Source organism: Bufo gargarizans, chromosome 7 (assembly GCF_014858855.1).
Source record: "Bufo gargarizans isolate SCDJY-AF-19 chromosome 7, ASM1485885v1, whole genome shotgun sequence".
Taxonomy (NCBI): domain Eukaryota; kingdom Metazoa; phylum Chordata; class Amphibia; order Anura; family Bufonidae; genus Bufo; species Bufo gargarizans.
In genome coordinates, this window is record NC_058086.1 from 187,228,587 (window position 1) to 187,250,991 (window position 22,405).

Genomic DNA, 22,405 nt, shown 5'->3' on the forward strand with positions numbered 1-22,405 from the left:
GTTCCAGTATAAGATTCCTTTATAGTGTCCCCAATGATGTGCCAGTATAAATGCCCCCGGCAGCTGCCCCTATAGTGTCCCCCATGATGTGCCAGTATAGATGCCCCCATAGTGTCCCCCATGAGGTGCCAGTATAAATACCCCCAGTAGATACCCCCATATTGTCACCCATGATGTGCCAGTATAACTGCCCCCAGTAGGTGCCCCCATAATGTGCCAGTATAAATTCCTCCAAGTAGATGCCCCCATGATGTGCCAGTATAATTGCCCCCATAGTGCCCCATGATGTGCCACTATAAATGCCCCTATAGTGTCCCCCATGATGTGCCAGTAGATGCCCCAGTGTTCCCCATGAAGTGCCAGTATAAATACCCCCAGTAGATACCCCATATTGTCACTCATGATGTGCAAGTATAACTGCCCCCTAGTAGGTGCCCCCATAATGTGCCAGTATAAATTCCCCAGAGTAGATAGCCCAAATGTGCCAGTATAAATGCCCCAGTAGATGCCCCCATTATGTGCCAGTATAATTGCCCCCATAGTGCCCCCATGATGTGCCACTATAAATGCCCCCATAGTGTCCCCCATGATGTGCCAGTAGAAATGCCCCCAGTGTCCCCGATGATGTGCCAGTATTGCCCCTATAGTGTCCCCCATGATGTGCCAGTAATGCCCCTATAGTGCCCCCCATAATGTGCCAGTAGATGCCCCCATAGTGTCTCCCATGATGTGAAACTTGCAAGTAATGCCCCCATAGTGTCTCCCATGATGTGCCAGTAAATGCCCCCATAGTGTCCACCAGGATGTGCCAGTAATGCCCCCAAAGTGTCCCCTATCATGTGCCAGTAATTCTCCCCAAGTTAATACCCCCATAGCGCGCCACATAAAGGAAAAAAAAACACATACTTACCTCCATGCTGGCAGCAATACACGCCTCTTCTGGTGGCCTGTGTCCCGCGCAGTACAAATCTTGGTTCAGATGGACGCGAAGATGTCATCGCTCCGCCTACGCCAGCCTCTGATTGGCTGCCGAAGCAACAAGCCAGCAGCAGCAGCTGACTGCCGAGCCACTGGTAATTACATTTCTCGGGGGGGGGGGGGGCATGTGCAGGGAGGGGACTTGAGCTGGGGATTCATTTGCTGCGTGCGGGGGATTGATTTATGCTGGAGGACCGGGTCGGGATTCCTGCTTCTCACCGGTCCTGCGAACCTGCTGTAATTTTAACAAACGGTTCGGCAGAACCGGCTGGATCCCATGCCTGGCTGTGCAGATGAGCGGTGATTTTCACGCATCACAATCGCAGCATGTTCTTTATTCTGCGTTTTTCACGAGGCCCCGTAGCAATGAATGGGGCTGTGTGAAAATCGCATAGCATCCGCAAGCAAGTGCGATGCAATGCGATTTTCGAGCATGGTTGCTAAGAGATGATGTTAGTAAATTGATTAAAGTCAATTTACTGTATTATTTTCCCTTACAGTATAACATGGTTATAAGGGAACATAATAGCATTCTTAATACAGAATGCTTACTAAAATGTTGCTTGAGGGGTTAAAAAAAAAAAATAATTAACTCACCTCATCCACTTGATCGCGCAGCCGGCATCGTCTTCTTTCTTCTTTGAGGACCTGCAAAAGGACCTTTGATGATGTAATCGCGCTCACCACAAGCCAATACATTCTAATACTGTATGGAGCACTCGCTCCGTACAATATTAAAACAAAGTTTTATGCAAATCGACTTTGGATGTTTCATCCGAAGTCGATTCGCTCATCCCTAGACCTGTAACACTGACGCAGAGTAAATCTACAGCTAACAGAAGGGATTAAAAAACGTGTTTGGACTGCCACAACATGCATTAAAAGAACTTTATTTATTTTTTCCACTACTTTATTGGCGCTGCCTCCATGTCTTTATTTTGTTCCACTAAGGAGCCGTTACACTGCAGGGGTGCGCACAGGTCTTTCGTTTTATTGAAGGCTGCTGTATGCTTTTCTTTTTCTTTGACAAAAGAGATCAGCTCTGAATCTTGGTGCCCTGCACAGTGATTTAGATAGTGATCCATTACATCTGTAATACTGACGGCACAGTACCTACAGAATGGATAAAAAGGGGTTGTCTGGGTTCAGAGCTAAACCCAGACATACCCATAATTTCACCCAGGCAGCCCCCCTGATTTTGGCATTTCATGCGCGGATGAGCTCCCTTGCCCTGCACTGGATCGCGCAGGGCAAGGGCTCTATTATTTACAATAACACACTGTCAGGTGCAGTGGCGGATCCAGGGGGGGGGCAACGGGGCAATTGCCCCCCCCCGAGCTGGCGGCGGGCGGCGGCGGCGGCAGCGGGGCACAGGGAGAAGAGCGCTTCCATTGTGGAAGCGCTCATCTCCAGTCATCTGTATCGCCGTCCTCAGGACAGCGATACAGATGCCTGCCTGTGCTGCGGCAGGGAAGGGAGAGGCGTGTCCCTTTCCCTTCCTCTGATAGGCTGCCGGACTAGTGCCTGCAGCCTATCAGAGGCCGGCGCAGGCGGCGTGATGACGTCATCACGCCGCCTGAGCCATACAGCGTGGGACACAGGCCTGAAGAGGCCTGCATCGCATCGCTGACATGGAGGTAAGTATGTGTGGTTTTTTCTTTTCTTAATTATATACAATGCTTTTACTGGCACCTGGGGGGGGGGCTATTACTGGCAAAGGGGGGCTATTACTGGCAAAGGGGGGGTCTCTTATTACTGGCAAAGGGGGGTCTCTTATTACTGGCAAAGGGGGGTCTCTTATTACTGGCAAAGGGGGGTCTCTTATTACTGGCAAAGGGGGGGTCTCTTATTACTGGCAAAGGGGGGTCTCTTATTACTGGCAAAGGGGGGGGCTGTTATTACTGGCAAAGGGGGGGCTGTTATTACTGGCAAAGGGGGGCTGTTATTACTGGCAAAGGGGGGCTGTTATTACTGGCAAAGGGGGGCTCTTATTACTGGGGGCTGTTATTACTGGAGGCTCTTATTACTGGCTCAGAGGGGCTGTTATTACTGGCACAGAGGGGCTCTTATTACCGGGGGGGCTGTTATTACTGGCACCGGGGGGGCTGTTATTACTGGCACCGGGGGGGCTGTTATTACTGGCACCGGGGGGGGGGCTGTTATTACTGGCACCGGGGGGGCTGCTATTACTGGCACAGGGGGGCTATTATTACTGGCACATGATTGGGGGCACTATAGGGGCATCTACTGAGGCCACAAAGAAGGGGTATTTTATATGGGCTCTCTGTACAGTACAATTTTATACTGGGACACATTATGGTGGGTACTATGGGGAAGGGGGGAGAGGAGTACTATGGGGTCATCTACGGGGGGCACTAAGAAGGGGTATTTTATACTTGCAAATTATGGGGGACACTGAGGGCATCTACTGGAGCATTTTATACTGGTACATTATGGGGGGCACTAGGAGGAAGGAGGGTGTGGAGGACTATGGGGTCATTTACTAGGGGCACTATATAGGGGTATTTTATACTGGCACATTATGGGGGCACTATGGGGACATTAGCTCTACTGGGGGCATTACAAGGGGGTATTTTTTGCACTGTCACATTATAAGGAGAATTATTACTACTGGGGGGGGGGGGGGGCATTATGGTGGGCTTTATTACTCCCCCATGGTATGACCCCCTAGTAGCAGCACCATCCTCTCCCTGCTCTGCTATCCCTCTGCCCCTTCTCCAAATACTTATTATGAAATCTTTCTCATTAGGATAAAACACATCAGCTCCGCCGAGCCCCCCAACAAAGTGTGGAAGTGGCGTCCGAGATCCCCAAGGGCCAAGCCAAGTAACTGTGAGTGTTCATGTGAAATATGTTTGTTATACACATATAGCCTACACTGTGCCACACAATATACAGTATACCTCTACACTGTGTAATCTGTTCTATAAGCACCATTGTTTTGTGGCGGCGGACAGAAAATAATCTGAAAGTGCCCCTCCCGAGACCAGGCTCTGGATCCGCCACTGGTCAGGTGGAGGCTTCTGCCCAGTGTGTGTTCGGTGACATCACCGGCTCTGATGGGCGGGCTTTAGCGCTGCCCTAGCTGTTTTACAGGCTAGGGCAGCACTAAAGCCCACCCACCAGTGCCGGTGACATCACCAGGCTCACTGCTGGGGAGAAGCCTCCACCTGGCAGCCCCATGGAGAGCCCGGTTCGTCACCAGAACTCCAGAAAATACCTTTGCCCTGTGCGATTCAGCGCAGGGCAAAGGAGAGCATCGGAGCATAAACTGCTCCGATGCTCATGTCAGGGGGGCTGCCGGGGTGAAAATGGGGGTATGTCCGGGTACAGCTCTGAACCCGGACAACCCCTTTAACTACGAATGTGAGTGCACTAGAACATAATGCACACAGCAATACACTCTCCTGCAGCAAGCCTTCACACTGGGATTTGGCCATGGGATGAATATAATTGGGCAGAGTGGCCTGGGTATACCAAATCTATCGTAATTTGTGACAAATTAATTCATAATATATCAAATTTCTTGTCGAACGTCGGCGAATCGACCAAATCAAATTTTTAAAAAACTTTGCTCATCACTAATGTCCTTCATCTGTTATCTGAACAAAATTCATCCTTATATTTATCTGTCTGTCTGTTATCTATCTATCTATATCTATGATCTGTTTGTCTGCCCGTCTGTCCATTCAGGACTGACACTGCACATAGAGGAGAGGTTATTGAAGAAGCGCTGTGAGCATGTGCGTCCTGTATTACAAGGCTTTACTACAGGACGTAACCAACAGCGACTGAAATCAAAACAGATTGGCCACAGGATGCAATGTTAGGCTAAAAGTTATTAGTAATAACTTTGGAATAAGGCCTCATGCACACGGCCGTTGCAAACAACGGGTCGACAATCCACGGCCGCCGGCCATGTGTACCACACATCACGGATGTGGACCCATTGACTTGAATTGGTCTGCAATTCCAGAGAAGCGGAACAGAACACCGGAAGCACTACGGAATTCTTCCGTGGTGTTTCTTTCCATTGTTCCGCACCGCAAATAAATATGACATGTCATATTTTTTTGCGGTGTGGACAGACCACGGACCCATTCAAATTGAATGGGTCCGGCCCGCTGCACGGATGTTGCTTGTGCATTGGGGACCGCAATTGCTAGGTCTACACGACGACATTTGTCACGCGACAGATAGGGCGCAACATTTGTAGCGCAACATTTTGTTGCACCAATGTCGCGCGACAATTTTTATAATGGCAGTCTATGGTGTCGCACTGCAACATGCGACATGCTGCGACTGCGACGCAACAGTCACTGAAAAATCCATCTCGAATGGATTTTCTGCGACTGTTGCGTTGCAGTCACAACATGTTGCAGTGCGACACCATAGACTGCCATTATAAAAATTGTCGCGCGACATTGGTGCAACAAAATGTTGCGCTACAAATGTTGCGCCCTATCTGTCGCGCGACAAATGTCGTCATGTAGACCTAGCCTTATATTAGTGGCTCAGCCCCTTACTGTTCATGGCGGTTGGGTTTGGCACAGTTTGCCATCCAGTATTTTTTTTACAGATCAGCTTAATGGGTATGTTCAAAAGACAGATTTTTGGTCCGGATTCCATGCCAAAAAGGTGTGTAGATTTTTTCCATTAATATAAATGTGGAATCCACGTGTTAATTCAAGCATTGTTTTTTTCTGCTTTCTGTTTTAAAAAGAATCCGCGCCCAGAACCCCCACAAGAATTACAATGTACGCCAAAACCGCATCCAAAACCACGTTATAAAATGCGTCAGCAAAGAAAAACTGCATCTGCATCAGTGCAGAAAATATTCAGTGTGAACATACCCTTAGGGTCCATTCACACGTCCGTTTTGGTGTTCCGCATCCGTTCCGATTAAAAACGGAACGTTATGCGGATCCATTTATTTTCAATGGAATCCGCAAATAATCGGACAGCACTCATGGTGCTCTCCGATTCCGTGATTCCGCTTCGTTCCGTGGGTTCCGTTTATTCGGATCCAGGAAAAAAATATACCCTGTCCTACTATTTGTCCGATTTTGTGTTCCGTCATGCCATTCTAGTCAATGGATCCGTCAAAAATGCGGAAGACATGCTAAAAGCATCCTCATGTCATCCAGATTTTCGGATCCGCAAAAAACAGGAACGTTTATCTGGAAAGATAAAAATACTGACGTGTGAATGGACCCTTAATGTGCTTTATGGATGTATTACTGTACATGCAGCCACAAGTCACCTGGCAGAACAGGTACATGGCTGGCGGCACACCTGGAGTCACGCTGGAAGCGTCTACGAAGGAAAAGTCGTCATCCCGCCTGAAACCAGTCTGATGAGCTTAGTTCCGCTCACTGCCAGCGCTCTGTGCCAAGCTGCTCCAGAAAACCCAACTTCCTTTTTCCTTTCCGCTGTCAGTCCTGCTGGGAATAACTTTGAATGTTGCTGACAATGCAGTTCCCTGTTAGAATTTCAATCATTATTCAGTGGTTGATAGGGGAAACGTGAACAGTGGTCCACAATGCACGGGCACCGGCCGTGTGCCCACCGTTTGCGGATGCAGACCTATCCACTTGAATCGGTCCACGACATGCAAGATTCAGTCGGCACCGCAAAACATTATAGCCAATTACCTGCCTGTGTAAAAGAACCCTAAGGGCTCATTCACACAACTGTATATTTGTGTCTGCATCTGTTCTGCAATGTTGCAGCATTCACTTCAATGGGACCGCAAAAGATGCGGACAGCCCTCCGCGGCACCGCAAAAAAGAGAGCATGTCCTATTCTTGTCAGCATTTCTATGGCTATTTTCACATTAGCGTTAGTAGGGTCCAGCAGGGCATGTTTGCCATTCTGTGGCCGGACTCCCATCCCCATTATAGTGAATGAGACCGCAGCAGACTTCCACGTAGGCAAGCGTTAGTACGGATCCAACAGGCTGTTCCCCTGCCGGACCCTGCTAATGTGAAAGTAGCCTATCATAGGCCTGTTCCGTTCTGCAAAATGGTGAATGCACATGTCCAGTATCCACGTTTTGAGGCTCTGCACTTTGCAGACTGCAAAAACGGATTCGGTTGTCTGAATGAGCCCTTAGGGTCCAGCCACACAGTCGGGATGCAGTTTTGGAAGCCACAATCAGGAGTGAATTATAAAAGGAGGGTACAATTTATTTATTTTTAATTCACTCCTGGTTCCAGCTTCCAAAACTGTAGAGATGAGCGAATTAGTCAAAAATTTGATTTGGCTGCTTTACCGAATTCTACAGAAAAATTTGCTTAGTGACAAATTACTTTGTCTCACATTTCTTTGTAAGTAGTGGGTGCAATGACAGGGAGTGCCCCCCCATCATTGTACCCCTCAGATGCCGCCAGTGACGTACATAGAGAAGGGCCCCATAGCAAGGATCAAACCAGGTCCCTTTCCCCCCCCAGGACAGAAGGGTTTCCACCTAAACCTCTTTCATTGACCCTTGGGCCATTTTTCCACTGCCTCGATTACTAAATGTGTTCCTTTAGGGTCCATTCACACGTCCGCATCCGTTCCGCAATTTTGGAGGGTGGAGTCCTGACCGAGTTTTCACCTCCAGTAGAAGAGGAGATAATCCCAACTAAGGGCTCGTTCACACAAACATGTTAAGCCTGTGCCCCTGCTGTGGACTGCAAATTGCAGTCCGCAATGCACGGGCACCGTCCGTGGGGCAGGCGCATGGAGATCGCAAACCCATTCACTTGACTGGGTCCGCGATCCTTCCATTCTGCAAAAATATAGAGCAAGTTCTATCCTTTTGCAGTGCGGAATCCCAGAAAGCACTCCATAGCGTTCCGTTGTGCATCTCCAGATTTGCGGACCCATTGAAATGAATGGGTCCGCATCCGTGATGCGGAATGGTACCTGTGTATTGCGGATCCGAAAATGCGTTCTGCAATATGGAAACGGGCATCACACGTTCGTGTGAACGAGCCCTAAGACTGGGCCCCCTCTTGCCCTGGGCCCTATAGCAGTCGCAAAGTCTGCCGCTATGGTAGTTACGCCCCTGAATGCCGCGTTCACAGCTGATCGCGGCATCTGATGTAAATAACTCTTTAAAAAAATAAAAAAAATAAAAAATATTCATACTAAGGGCACTTTCACACTAGCGTTATTCTTTTACGGTATTAAAATCCGGTAAAGGGTCTCAATACTGGACAAAAAAACGCATCGGTTTTGTCCTAATGCATTCTGAATAGAAAGCAATCCGTTCAGTATGTATCAGGATGTCTTCCGTTCCGTCCCTTGTACGGTATTTGACCGGACAAAATACCGCAGCGTGCTGCAGTATTTTTTTCGGCTAAAATCCCAGAATAATACAGTACTTGCCATAGAGATGTATTAATGCTGCGTTGCCGGATCCGGTTTTCTGGTCTGTGCTGGGATATAGGAGGAGCTAGTCTCACTTTTGATCTTTAAAAAAAAAATCCATACCGGATCGGTTATTCCGGATTATAACGGATGAGACTGATCTGGTATATCAGTGTTCCCCAACTCCAGTCCTCAGGGCCCACCTACCAGTCATGATTTGAGAATATCCCACAGAATGAATGCCTGAGGTAAGTCCTGATGCATGGACACTAATTCTATCACCTGCTCAATACTAAGGAAATCCTGAAAACATGACTGGTAGGTGGGTCCCGAGGACTGGAGGTGAGGAACCCTGCGGTATATCACCGGATCCGTCTAAGGCTGAATGCACACGGCTGTGGTATCCCAGCCTGGCATCCTGCTGCCAGGAGCGCACGGCGTCATTGGTTGCTATGACGCCGTGCGCTTCATGCCTCCGCTGCACTACAGTAATACACTCGTATAGATCATACCAGTGTATTACTATAGTGCAGCGGCGGCATGAAGCGCACGGCGTCATAGCAACCAATGACGCTGTGCGCACCTCATGTCAGCAGGATGCCAGGCTGGGATACCACGGACCGCTCACGGCCATGTGCATTTGGCCTAACGGATCTGGGAAAAAAAAAGGACATCCGTTTGCATACAGTTTGCCGTTGCCGGAACTGCCTGCCGGATTCTAATAACGCTAGTGTGACAGTAGCCCAGCGGTTCTCAACCTAGGAGTCGCGACCCATTTGGGGGTCGATCGGCCCTTTCCGGGGGGTCGCCTGAGGCTTCCTATTAGGGCTGCACGATTGTAGCGTTACATTACCCTACTTCGTGAGATTTCCCTACCTCCAGGGGCGTAACTATAGGGGAAGCAGGGGAAGCGGTTGCTTTGGGGCCCTGACCCCGAAGGGGCCCATCCAGGAGGAGGAGGACTAAAAGATTTTGTCAGGGCCCCCTCAACAGTATTACACAATGAAATTATATACAGTGACAGTATAGACAGTGTACAAAATAGATGGAACAGCTGCCAGTCCTGGTCTGAGAGAGCGATCTGTACTAGCCACAGGAATGGTGGCGGCATGAAAGGAAGGGGTTGTAAAAAAATTACTGGGGGAGGGGGGCCCCATTCATAAATATGCTGTGGGGCCCAGTAATTTCTAGTTACGCCACTGCCTACCTCCTGACTTCCCGTCGCACTGCTAATGACGTGAGGAGGCGTTCCTGAGTTTTGACGATCTGCGCATGTGCAAACCGACAGTTTTATGGAAAATCTCAGCAGAGTTCAGTTTCACACCGGGACACTGCGCATGCGCCGGCCGGAGTTAGCCGTGCTTGCGCACTGGGCCGTAATATTTCCCTACTAAGGCTCTCCTGCGCATGCGCAGTGTCCCGGTGTGAAGCTGAACTCCGCTGAGATTTTCCATAAACTGTCGGTTTGCGCATGCGCAGATCGTCAAAACTCAGGAACGCCTCCTCACGTCATTAGCGACGGGAAGTCAGGAGGTAGGGAAATCTCACGAGGTAGGGTAGTATAACGCTACAAATAGGAGAGAGATTGTTTCACACAGGAGTAACATACTTTACACGCAAAGACAGTTATGTGCGCAGTTTAGGACACATGAGGGGACACATAGGGCCATGAGGGGGACCAGCATAAGATGCTATATGTCTTATGCTGGCCCCCCTCATGGCCCTATGTGTCATAGCACACATCCCCTATAACAGCGTACTCCACAGATCCACCCCATAACAGTGCCATCCACAGGTCCCCCATAAGTGTCCTCCACAGATCCCCCATAACACTGTCCTCCACAGATCCCCCATAACAGCGTCCTCCACAGATCCCCCATATAACAGCATCCTCCACAGATCCCCCATAACAGCGTCCTCCACAGATCCCCCATAACAGCGTCCTCCACAGATCCCCCATAACAGCGTCCTCCACAGATCCCCCATAACAGCGTCCTCCTCAGATCCCCCATATAACAGCGTCCTCCTCAGATCCCCCATATAACAGCGTCCTCCACAGATCCCCCATATAACAGCGTCCTCCACAGATCCCCCATATAACAAGCGTCCTCCACAGATCCCCCATATAACAGCGTCCTCCACAGATCCCCCATAACAGCGTCCTCCACAGATCCCCCATATAACAGCGTCCTCCTCAGATCCCCCATATAACAGCGTCCTCCAGATCCCCCATATAACAGCGTCCTCAGATCCCCATACAGCGTCCTCCTCAGATCCCCCATATAACAGCGTCCTCCACAGATCCCCCATATAACAGCGTCCTCCTCAGATCCCCCATATAACAGCGTCCTCCTCAGATCCCCCATATAACAGCGTCCTCCACAGATCCCCCATATAACAGCGTCCTCCACAGATCCCCCATATAAACAGCGTCCTCCACAGATCCCCATATAACAGCGTCCTCCACAGATCCCCCATATAACAGCGTCCTCCACAGATCCCCCATATAACAGCGTCTTCCACAGATCCCCCACAACACAGCGCCCTCCACAGATCCCCCATATAACAGCGTCCTCCACAGATCCCCCACAACACAGCGCCAATTACAGAACTACCTAACACCCTGTAATAGACTGGCATACATCCTGCATATCAGATATTTACATTACAATTCATAACAGTAGCAAAATTAGTTATGACGTAGCAAGGAAAAAAATGTAATGGTTGGGGGTCACCACAACATGAGGAACTGTATTAAGGGGTCACGGCTTTAGAAAGGTTGAGAACCACTGATCTTCTTGCTTGAAGATCATACGTCGCCACACATAGTATTTTGTGCGACATCTTCAAGCAAGATGGGGTCAGCCGACCCGTTGTGAGCAAATGGATTGGGTAAGTAAGATTTTATTTTAAATTTTTTTTTACACAAGATCGGGTTAAATCAGTTCACTAGCACGATGAAATTTGGCTTTGTGGCGAATCGAATTTACAAAGAAAAATCATAGAAATAAGATAATAATGCACTCAAGTGTGAATCCGCTCCTATTTTATCCTGGGAGTAGCATTGCTCTGCACTTTCCCCTCCCTATCTCATAGACCGCCTTGATTAGGTGGTACATATGGCTGCGCTCGCTCCTCCTTCCATCCTGATGCACATGGAGGTGACTAGGAGCAGCGCACCATATGTGCGGGGTCTGCGCTCCTGAGCATAGAAGCCCAACGGCTTGGGTAGGTTTAGCGTAGGACCGGCCTGACCTGAGACCACCTTGGCGCTGGGTAGGCGGGCACAGATGTGTTTTGATCAAAATATATTGGCTAAGTGTCTCAGATTTTATCATATCAGAGTGAGGGCTTTGTCCATATATAGTGCTTGCATCTACTTTACTAAGTGCAGTATTATCGTATTTCTGTGATTTTCTTCAATAATCTGGCCAGGGACATCCGCATATTTATACACCATACCGTGCAGGATGTTTTTATCTTAGTTTTTTTTCTGTGATTCTTTTATTTTATTTATAATTTTTTTTTTGCTTATGTAGAATCGAATTTATCCTGAAATTCAGAACCAGGTCCACTTTGTCGCCTTCGATTCGCTCAACACTACAAAACTGCATCAGGAAACCTGACCTCAGGGGCTGCTGACCACATGCGGCCCAGCGTCCATGGCAACCACATCATTTTGTGGGCGGCCATCAGCTGACGTGGCATGTGGCCAGCAGCACCACGGGGCAGTGCCCTCCACCATATGATCATGCCAATCAAATTCCAGCTGACATTTCTCCAGAGCAGAATTGGAAGCGGAAGAAGCGATCTGATTGGTTGGCTAATTAGGCTGCCTGTTTCCAATCCCCGGCGCCATGCAACAGTTCAATGACAAATTCAACTCTGCTACATATGCTGAGGCTACGACAAGAATCGGGATTTCCAGCAGCCAGCCATTGCAATGCTGACACGCCGGGGGAGATGCCGGTGTGCGGGGCGTCCCTCCGATGCTACACACACCGGCGGAGACTTCCTATCCTCTGTGCTCCGCCAGCGGCTCCCGCAGTGACACTGCCATCTAGTGGCGGCGGGCGGTAATTTCCGTCGGCTCACTCTGTGATCTGTCAGTGCGGCATTTCCGGGTCTGATCCTGCAGTGAGATCCCGGGACTGACCGGAGAATTCTCTGGAAACAGGGGCCGGTAGGTGAGCGGCTGTGTGCCAGGTCTCCCTGCATGCAGTGTCCCCATCACCTCCGTGTATTGTGGTATCACTTTTTGTATCTGTCAGGGTTACATTGTATCACTACTACTTCATCATCCTCATCTCTCAATCTCCGGTGCTCCCCCCCCCCCTCTTTATTTCTGCGGTCTGTGCCATGTGTGACAGCTGTCATTGCCACCTATAGCACATGTCACATTGTGTCACTATTACGTAAAACCTGCGCTCTCCGGCTGTCACTTCCACAGTTAAGGAGGTCGCTGCCGTAGATCTCGCCCATTGTCCGTTTTCGCCATTAGGAACTATTGTTTAGCGCTTTACGTAGCATTACATCTAACCATAGCCGGCGCTAAGGAAAAATATCCAAAAATGTCCACGCTTTCCGTAGTCACTTACCGGATATGTATTTAGTAATTTGCATGTGTCAGTATTTAGAATATATATATATATATATATATATATATATATATATATATATATGTCCAGAAAATGAATGGCGCTCCAGTAGGTCATGAACAAATAACTCCTTTATTCACCCGTGCGGTACAACGTTTCGGCTCAATACTAGAGCCTTTTTCAAGCTTGAGTTATTTGTTCATGACCTACTGGAGCGCCATTCATTTTCTGGACTATTTATTGGGGTAAGAAGCCTATTCCCTCAAGAACGTGCACCCAACCTTTCACTCTTTGCCAGTGCCGCCATTTTTCTCTGATATATATATTTGACAATTGAGCCTCCATTGGCGAACTGATAGGACATTGGACGGATCGGAGAACCTCATCTCTAGGTTTTACGGTTTATTATTTTATGTAGTGTCGTTATACGGTATATCTGCTCATCTGTTATACAATGTATTATCTATCTAGTCATTTTTTTTCCCAATATTATAATTAGGGCTCATGCCCACGACTGTGTGCCGCCAGTTCCTTGCATTGGGGACCGTAGTGCTTCCGTTGGGTTCCTTACGGTACCTTCCGGATGGCGGACCCATTCAAGTGAATGTGTCTGCATCCGTGATGAGGTGCCAAAACGGCCACGGCCTGTATATTGCTGCCCCGTTATTTGCGGAAATATAATTCAGGATGCCTAGTGCTGAGTACAGTATTATTTGTACTCTTAGTAAGTAGATTGTAAGCTTTTTGGATCCATAGGTGTTCCTGGATTGTAGATAAGAAGGTTCTGACACCTTAATCACTGAATATCAAAATGAACCCTACTCTAAAACATGCCCTTTATTGGTATAAAATATACGTTAAAACCACTAAGTTGCAATAGAAATGTCAAATATAATCAAACATCAAATGATAAGTATTAGGCAGGGTCGGGCTGAGGCAGGCGGGGCCCTCAACAACCAGAGATGGTCACAGTTACGCTGGGTTCACACCTGAGCGTTTTACAGCGCGTTCAAACGCGCTGTAAAACGCTTAAGACATGAAAACCAATGCTTCCCTATGGGAAGGGTTCACACCTGGGCGTTTTACAGCACGTACGAACGCGCTGTAAAACGCCCGACGCTCAAACAAGTACTTGAGCTTCTTTGGGGCGTTTTGACGCGCGTTTGTGGCCATAGGACACTGCAGTCAATGACACAAACGCGCGTCAAACGCGCGTTTACTATTACAAAAACGCGCATAAAAACGCGCGACAAAAACGCGCGTAAAACGCGCGTTTGCGCAACGCTCAGGTGTGAACCCAGGGTTAGGGATGAGCGAACTTGTGTTTCAAGTTCGGCGTACAAGGTTCGGGTTATCTAAGAATTCCGTTATGGATTTCGCTACCACGGACCATAACTTATGGTCCGTGGTAGCAGAATCCATAACAGAATTCTTAGATACGCTGAACTTGAAAACACAAGTTCGCTCAACCCAAGTGAGAATTCGAATGTATTACTTTCTGCCGGTTACTCATCGTTCGGTGAGCGCTGACTTTATTAGTGGCTCTCGTTATATTGAGGGCTCACGGCGTATATTCTATCCTCAGCGACGCTCCACAGGGCTGGACTGGGGCACTTTGAGGATCCTGTAGGGTGGACCATCAAGGTGTCACTCAAAACAGTCCAAATCCCATGATTTCTGAAGGTAATGGAATGGCCACAAAAGAACAGAATCTAAAAAAAGGCGATCGTGGTCGGGACACTCACCCTAAGGGCTCATTCAGACGGCCATACATTCATTTCAGTGGACCTACAAAAGATGCGGACAGCACACGTCGGGACGTTTTTGCTAGGCAGGGTCTCTTATGCTTAGCGCTCATGCACGCAAACGTGTGCCACATGCTGGTGTGTGGATCTTGGCGGAGTTCCTGGTGCTTCCATAGCCCCTTTGAAGTTAAGTCTTTCCTTTCCCTTTTTGTATTTTGTTTGGGTTCTGTGTGTTGCTTTTCCCTATTTGTATTAGGCCTGAAGGAGACTCCTGTTCGTCCTTCCTTTTGGAGGAACAGGTAGTCTCGTCCCTGCCATTAGTACCAGGGTCCTATAGGACTCTAGGTATTCCTGTGTATGAACTCGCCTACCTCTGGGGTCTGTTCATACTGGTAGTCAGTCAGGATTTTGGTTATGGTTTTACTAGGAGGTGTCCATCTTCCTTCCCTAGTCCTCAGGCCTGATTCCCTGTCCCCCTCCCACACCAAAGCCTGACACCCATTCACTTGAATGGGTCCGCAATCAGGAAGGTGCGTTGCAGAATGGAGGCACGGAAACATTACAGAGTACTTCCGGGGAGTTTCTCTCCGCACCGTAGAAAAATAGAACATGTTCTATTTTTGCGGTGTGGATGGGCCACGGACCCGTTCAAGTTGAATGGGTCTAGATCCGTCTGCAGCAGCCACACGGATGTGGCCTGTGTTTTGGGGACTGCAAGTTGCAGTCCCCAATGCACGTAATGGCTAGGCAAGGCTGTGTGCTGTGCATGAGCCTTTAGGGATAGCCACCGATAAGGTGAGCCCCTTTTAAGCGATTTAGGAAGGGGCACTTGACAGTATTAGGCCTCATGCACACGACCGTATGTATTTTGCTGTCTGCAAAAACAGATCCGCAGATTCCCGGACCCATTGAAATTGGAACGCAAAAAATAAATAAAAATGGAAAGTGCACGGAAAGAAAATACGTTTGTGTGCATGAGCCCTTAGGGTGAGTGTCCTGACCATGATTGCCTAAAGCGGATTTTTAAAATTATTTTCTTTTGTGGCCATTCCATTACCTGCAGAAATCACGGGATTTGGACTGTTTTGAGTGACACCTTGATGGTCCACCCTACAGGATACTCAAAGTGCCCCAGTCCAGCCCCGTGGAGCGTCGCTGAGGATAGAATATACGCCGTGAGCCCTCAATATACTGAGAGCCACTAATCAAGTCAGTGAATGTCAAACCGTGAGTAACCGCCAGAAAGTAATACGTTCTAATTGTGACCATGTCTGGTTGTTGAGGGCCCCGCCTGCCTCTGCCCGACCCTGCTGAACACGTTTATTATTTCATGCTTGATTATTTGACATTTCTATTGCAAGTGGTTTTAATGTTTATCAATAAAGGGTATGTTTTAGAGTAGGCTCAGTGTTGATATTCTGTGATTACGTTGTGTATGTATATATGTGTGTATAATATATATATTTATATATATTTATATTGTGTGTTTTCAGTGAAGGTTGTGACTAGGGATGAGCGAATGGACTTCGGATGAAACATCCGAAGTCGATTTGCATAAAATTTAGTTTCAATACTGTACGGAGAGAGCGCTCTGTACAGTATTAGAATGTATTGGCTCCGATGAGCTGAAGTTATTACTTCACAAAGTCTCAAGACTTTGCATAATAACTTCAGAAATTGATTTAGACCTCCTGCACACAACCGTAGGTGTCCCTTTGCCATATTGTGGACCCACAATACACGGGCACCGTTCCGTGTGCATTCCGTATCGCAGATGCGGACCCATTCACTTCAATGGGTCCGCAAATCTAGAGATGCGGAACGGATCTCTGCTTCCGTGGGGTTTCGTCCCCTGCTTCCGTTCTGCAAAAAGATTGAACATGTCCTATATTTTTGCGGAACAGCCGGATCGCGGACCCATTAAAGAGAATGGGTCCGTGATCCGCTGCGGCTGCCCCGCGGTCGGTGTTCATGCATTGCTGCCCGCATTTTGCCTGCCGCAGCACGGCCACGGGGCACACACATTTGTGTGCAGGAGGCCTAACACTGTAAAAAAAACTATTTCCCGAACTTTGGGAAGTTTTATGCGAATCGACAGATGTTTCATCCGAATTTCATTCGCTCATCCCTAGGTGTGACGCCCCAGTATTTTGTAAGAGAGGGAATAGTCTCTGTTCATTGTGCCAGCTGTGCTTTATGCATTGCATGTGATTGCAGGCTGTCTGCACATGGTTTGGATTTGTATGCAGAAAATCCGCATGAAATCTTGTCTGGATCACACAGCGTGGCGTCTAAGAGCCGGGTCACAGGTCTGAGCTCCAAGAACACATTTTTTTACACCATTAAATACATAGGGGGTCATTTATTAGGCTGAAATACGCCCAATATTAGGCGTATTTCATGCGCAGATTGCGGTGTAACAGCTACTTTTCCCCACTAATGTCAGGTCTAAAAAAAAAAGTACACGTGGTGGGGAAGGGTCAATGGGCCCATCGCAATTACCATTTTCTATGCCTGTTTTAGCAAGGAAGCGGTCTTACATCAAGAACTGGCGGGGGATCCACCCAAGTTATGGAGAGGCTGGCGCCTCTTCATAACCCCAGCGGAACCAGTGCCAGCTTAGTGCTTTATTAAGACTGGCATCTAAAATGTATGTATTCTTAAAAGTGCCCCATAGACAATAAGTTGTTGAGACAAAGTAAGATGGATCCATGTGGTTTAGGCTACATGCACACGACCATATGTGTGTGTCTTTTTTTTTTTTTCTTTTCTTCTGCAGATCCATTGTAACAATGCCTAAAACGGACAAGAATAGGACATGTTCTATTTTTTGGGGGATCGGAATTGCGGCCCCATAGAAATGAATGTGTCCGCAATTCCGTTCTGCAAAATGCGGAAGGGAATTGCGGACGTGTGAATGGAGCCTTACTCTGTAGGTCCAGACCACCTTGTCGACTTCTTCCAGTCCCAACCTATGTCTTCAGAGTTTGCAGCAGAGACCTCTTTGGCTGGTAACTTTTTTCCATCTTTCTTTCTTCCTAGAATGCACCCCCTGAACCCCCTTAGTTATGCATCCACTTCTATCTGTATAGAGCCACATAAATTGTGATTTCTTTAGACCCGGTGACACTTGGCCACATCTTGGCCTCTGCCTCCTGAAGCCCCAGTTCTCTGTGCTCAGCATTGTCTTCTACGGACTTGTTCTCATCACGTTAGACTGGATTCAGATGAGTCATGTTAAAGTCGTCAGTCTTGTGCAGACGGGCTGCACGTGGCCATTGACTTGAATGGATAAGTCTTGCACAAAGCTCAGCTGCGACATTCTCTGCACAGACTGATGGTGTGAATTGGCCCATAGACTATAATGGCCAGGGTTCAGTCCAGGTGCCGTCCGTTCTACACAGCGCTCGTCTGAAGGAGCACCAGTGCTTCCAGAACTTTCTTCTTTAATATGCACATGGACTATGCTATGATTTTCAGATAGCTCAGTAGGGGGTCTAAGCAGATGGGGGTCTCATGTCCCACATTTGAATGAAGCGGTGGTCAAGCATGCATGCCCATGCTCGAATAACGTGTTGTACCTGGAATGCCCCTTTAAGTTGGCAGCACATGATTTACTAAATATTTGCATTTATGAAGACTTGCATAAGGGGAGCCAGTAGATGTAGCTTGCAGCTGATTGCACAATGCATTTTGTAGTATCTGTTGGCCGGGAAAGCTTGTTACACGCGTGTCAAACGTATCCTTAGGCCCCCATTCACCTGACAAAGGTCAAAAGAGATTCCTTTTAACCTCTGTACAGTGTTTTTTTTCTTCTTGCAGTCTGCGGTCATATTCCATACAGAGGCGTCCAGTAAAAAAAAGTATATTGCGCATTATACATTTTTTAACATAGGAGCCTATGGGAACAGGGGGGAAATCCTCCCGAGTTTTGCAGCATCTCCTCCTGTCTCCAGCAGACACTGCAATATGAAAGCGCCCTACACAGTAAAATTCCTTTAATTAGGCACCAGGTCTGGGCTCCCCCCCCCCCCCCTCTCCTTGCAGCTACCCCCACTGCGACAAGTTACCCCATACCAGGCCGGGACTGGTTATCTAGATTCTGCCATACCACGTGGCCTGTGCTGCGTGTGACCATGCTGATGTTAAAGGCGTTATTCCCGATTTAATGTAAAATAGGAACATGAGACATCATATAGTACATGAGACCCTCCTTCTAACAAAGCCAGAGCCAGCCCTGTACATGGATACAGAGAGCTGCCCTTCCATTGCTCCACTAGATTTATTTGAAGCTGGCAGCGTGTCCTCTCTGCTGCAGCTGCTGGCAGTAGAAGGATGGTACTGAGCATGTGCGTTCATCTCAGCGAGGAGGACAGAGAAATTAGAAAAAGAGCAAACAGCAGGTGGCGCTATGCAGAGACATTTCATTGAATAATGCAGTGGCTGCCTTACATTTTTAATTACATGCCATTATAAAAAGTATTCAGATCCAGAGGCTGGTTTGAAAACTGTAGAATATTTTTTAATGGGACAACCCCTTTAAGGACGTGTACAGACATTGGCACTCTTTGCCGTCCCTAGAGAGCTGGTGCCGCCTCCTTGTTATCTGTCCTCTGCTGAAGTCTGCAGTCCAGCAGCTGGATCCCGGAGTGAACTGGTGAGAAAACCATCCGGACGCAGTGGGTGCCTCACCAGGTAGGCAGCAGCAATCTACCTGTGCAATGACCAGAGCAGCCAGGGTGTAGCAGCCGTCTGCAGGCTACTGAGTTAGGTGCAATACTCTGCAGATGCTAATTGTTGTGGTCCGGGGAGGAAGGTGTGCAGGCATCCCTTCACTATTCAGGATTCCTCATCGTATCCTTCCAGTAACACCAGAGGAGGTAGGAGAAGGGGGGGGGGGGCTTATTCATTTTCTGGTAGCTAAAGGGTTCAGCGACACGTGTTGTGCTAGATTTCATGTAATGTTCGTCACTGTGTTGCAGCACGACACGTAACATGCTGCGACGTGACGTGACTCGCCTGCGACTTGGCCGTGTCTTCACAGCAAAATCCAGATTTCCAAAATAGTCGCGCTACAGCAAGTTGAAGGAAAGTTGCACATATCTTTGTGTCGCAGAACCCTAACAAGAAAGTCCTGCAACGTTTCATTCAATGTATTTCAATGCCACATTCTGCGAGTGCAACGCAACAGTGGCAAAAAATCCATCCAAGTCTGATATTTAATTTTTTTTGCAACTGTCACTGTCGCAGTATCACCATCGAAATGCATTATATGAAATGTCGCCGTGTAGCTCTACCCTTTAGTGTCATGCGACACGTTACCTACGAGACGACGGCCAGCGCTTCTGTAATCCACATAGTGCCGGCGCTTCACTTATCTATGTAAAGTAGGACTGCGCATCATGCTACACCTTGGGGCACATTTACTGTAGGGTCTGCGCCTGTTTTTGGCGTAAAAATATTGTTTTAGGCTACTTTCACACTTGCGTTGTTGTTTTCCGATATTAAGACCCGGCAGAGGATCACAATACCGGAAAAAAAAAATTAAACAATTTCCGTTTAGTCCTCATACATTCTGAATGGAAAGAGATCCGTTCAGGATGTCTTCCGTTCCGTCAGCATTCCGTTTTGTGACCGGACACAATACTGCTGCAAACTGCGGTTTTGTTTTCGGTCAGAAAAACTGGAAAAAACAGATCGGTCACTGAAACAATATAAGTCAATGGTGACTGATTGTGTTTTATGCGAATCAACTTCGGAGGTATCCAGGCCAGGTTTTGGCTGGCCAATAGAAGCCAGGAAGCCCAGGAGAGCTGGGCTTTTCAAAGTCGCCATTTGAGCTGATCGCTGGGTATGAATGAACTTGTGTTTCAGGTTCGATGTACAAGGTTCTGGTTATCTAAGGGCGGTTTCACACGAGCGGATGCCGTGCGTGACATCCGCTGCGTGAATGACAGCCAAGACCCGATGCAGACTGCAGAAGCACGGAGCAGTAACATGACTGATAATGCTCCGTGCCTCTCTGTGATCTCTTTACTACGAAGTGACAACTTTATCTCGCTGTGATTTCGTAGTAAAGAGATCACAGAGAGGCAGGGAGCATTATCAGTCATGTTAACGCTCCGTGCTTCTGCAGTCTGCATCGGGTCTTGGCTGTCATTCACGCAGCGGATGTCACGCACGGCATCCGCTCGTGTGAAACAGCCCTAAGGATTCCGCTACCACAGACAATAACTTGTGGTCCGTGGTAGAGAAATCCTTAATGAAATTCTTAGATAACCCGAACCTTGTACGCCGAACTTGAAAACAGAAGTTCGCTCATCCCTACTGATTGCCACGATGTATGTGTGTGTAATATATAATGATATTCTGCAGTGGTGCTCATCTGGGGTCTGTAAATAGAAGGGGTCTGGTCTGGATCTGTATTTTTAGGGGCTCTGGTCTAGGATTTATAAACAGGAGTATGGCCTGGAGTCTCTATAAATAGGGGTCTGATCTTGGGTCTCTATCTTTTATTTAGGGGTCTAGTGTGTGGTTTCTATTTGTTTAGGGGGTCTGCATATGTGGTCTGTATTGATTTTGGGGGGTTGCTGGAGGAAGTACTATTTGTGATCAAAATACCAAATTATATACACATATGTGCCTGCATGGTACCAGGAACAGGCGTCTCATCTACTTATTTTACGCACTTATTACACACTTAGGGGGTCATTTACTTATATGAACTACTCCTAAATTAGGTGTATTTCAGGTGCAGATGGCGGCGCAGTTTGTTAAACAGCCCTGAATGGACATAGAATAGTGGAATTCAGAAGGGTACAGAACTCTGGGTGAAAAAAACGAATTAAAATGGCAGCACAAAATACAGAATGTAACTATAACTGTTTCGGAATCACAGAAGTTTCCTCTATGGTGGAGTCTTCTGTTCTGGGCAGGGGCGTAGCTATAGGGGTGCAGAGGTAGCAGTCACCCCTAAGGCCCATCTGCGACATAAGACACCAGTTTTAAATGGCTCAGTGCAGTTGAGGGCCCTGTTACAGATTTTGCATTGGGGCCCAGCAGCTTAAAGGGCTTGTTCCATCTGGGCATTTATGTCATATTGACGGGATATGGTCATGCATGTTCCATAGGAGCGGTTTCCAACTCTCAGATGTGTTCCTCTATCAAGAACAGGGCCCTGCTGTTAATGGAGAGCACGCTGCGAATGTGCAAACCCCCCGTGTGGTTGGTGGTCCTTGTGCATCGTTGCATGCCTCAGTTCATTCCTGGGGGAAAAAAGGGGTTAATTCTATTTCTTGAAGCGTTCAAGTTTATCTCTCTATCCCATGCCATCGCAGTGTCAGATTTACAGCGACCAAAGGTGGATCAGATGCGAGGGGCAGAGGTCCATGTACTGAATGTAATGTGGCATCGCTGTATTCACATGTGCAGCGGGCACGGGGAATACTTCGGCCAGGGGGTTCCTTTAAGATGTTATTAGTGGTTAAAATTTTGTCGTAATGCCAGTTGCATTTTAGCAACAAGGGACAGGGTATGTAGATGGAGTTGGTAGTTGGTGCCCAGGATAGGAATGCCAGAGTGGTGTAAGGGTGGCCTAATGTCCCTTGGTGGCGTGGCTGTGCACTTGTCACGGTGCTCCTACCCGGATAACATGGAACCCTAAGGCCTCGTTCACACTTCAGTGTTTGGTCAGTGATTTGTGAG

General features: G+C 47.9%; 1 protein-coding gene across 3 annotated transcripts in view; it reads left to right on the plus strand.

The window, feature by feature from the left end:
• Nucleotides 1-12,471: 12,471 nt before the first annotated feature.
• The window catches only part of LOC122943688 (monoacylglycerol lipase abhd6-A-like), a 28,920-nt gene continuing 18,986 nt past the window's right edge, over nucleotides 12,472-22,405 (plus strand). The window contains exon 1 of one of the 3 annotated variants that reach the window (XM_044301616.1): nucleotides 12,472-12,545. The gene's annotated coding sequence lies outside the window, so the exon portion shown is untranslated. Of the gene's footprint in view, nucleotides 12,546-19,322; nucleotides 19,397-22,405 lie in introns of those variants that run through there. The other 2 variants (XM_044301615.1, XM_044301614.1) reach the window with 2 other exon arrangements.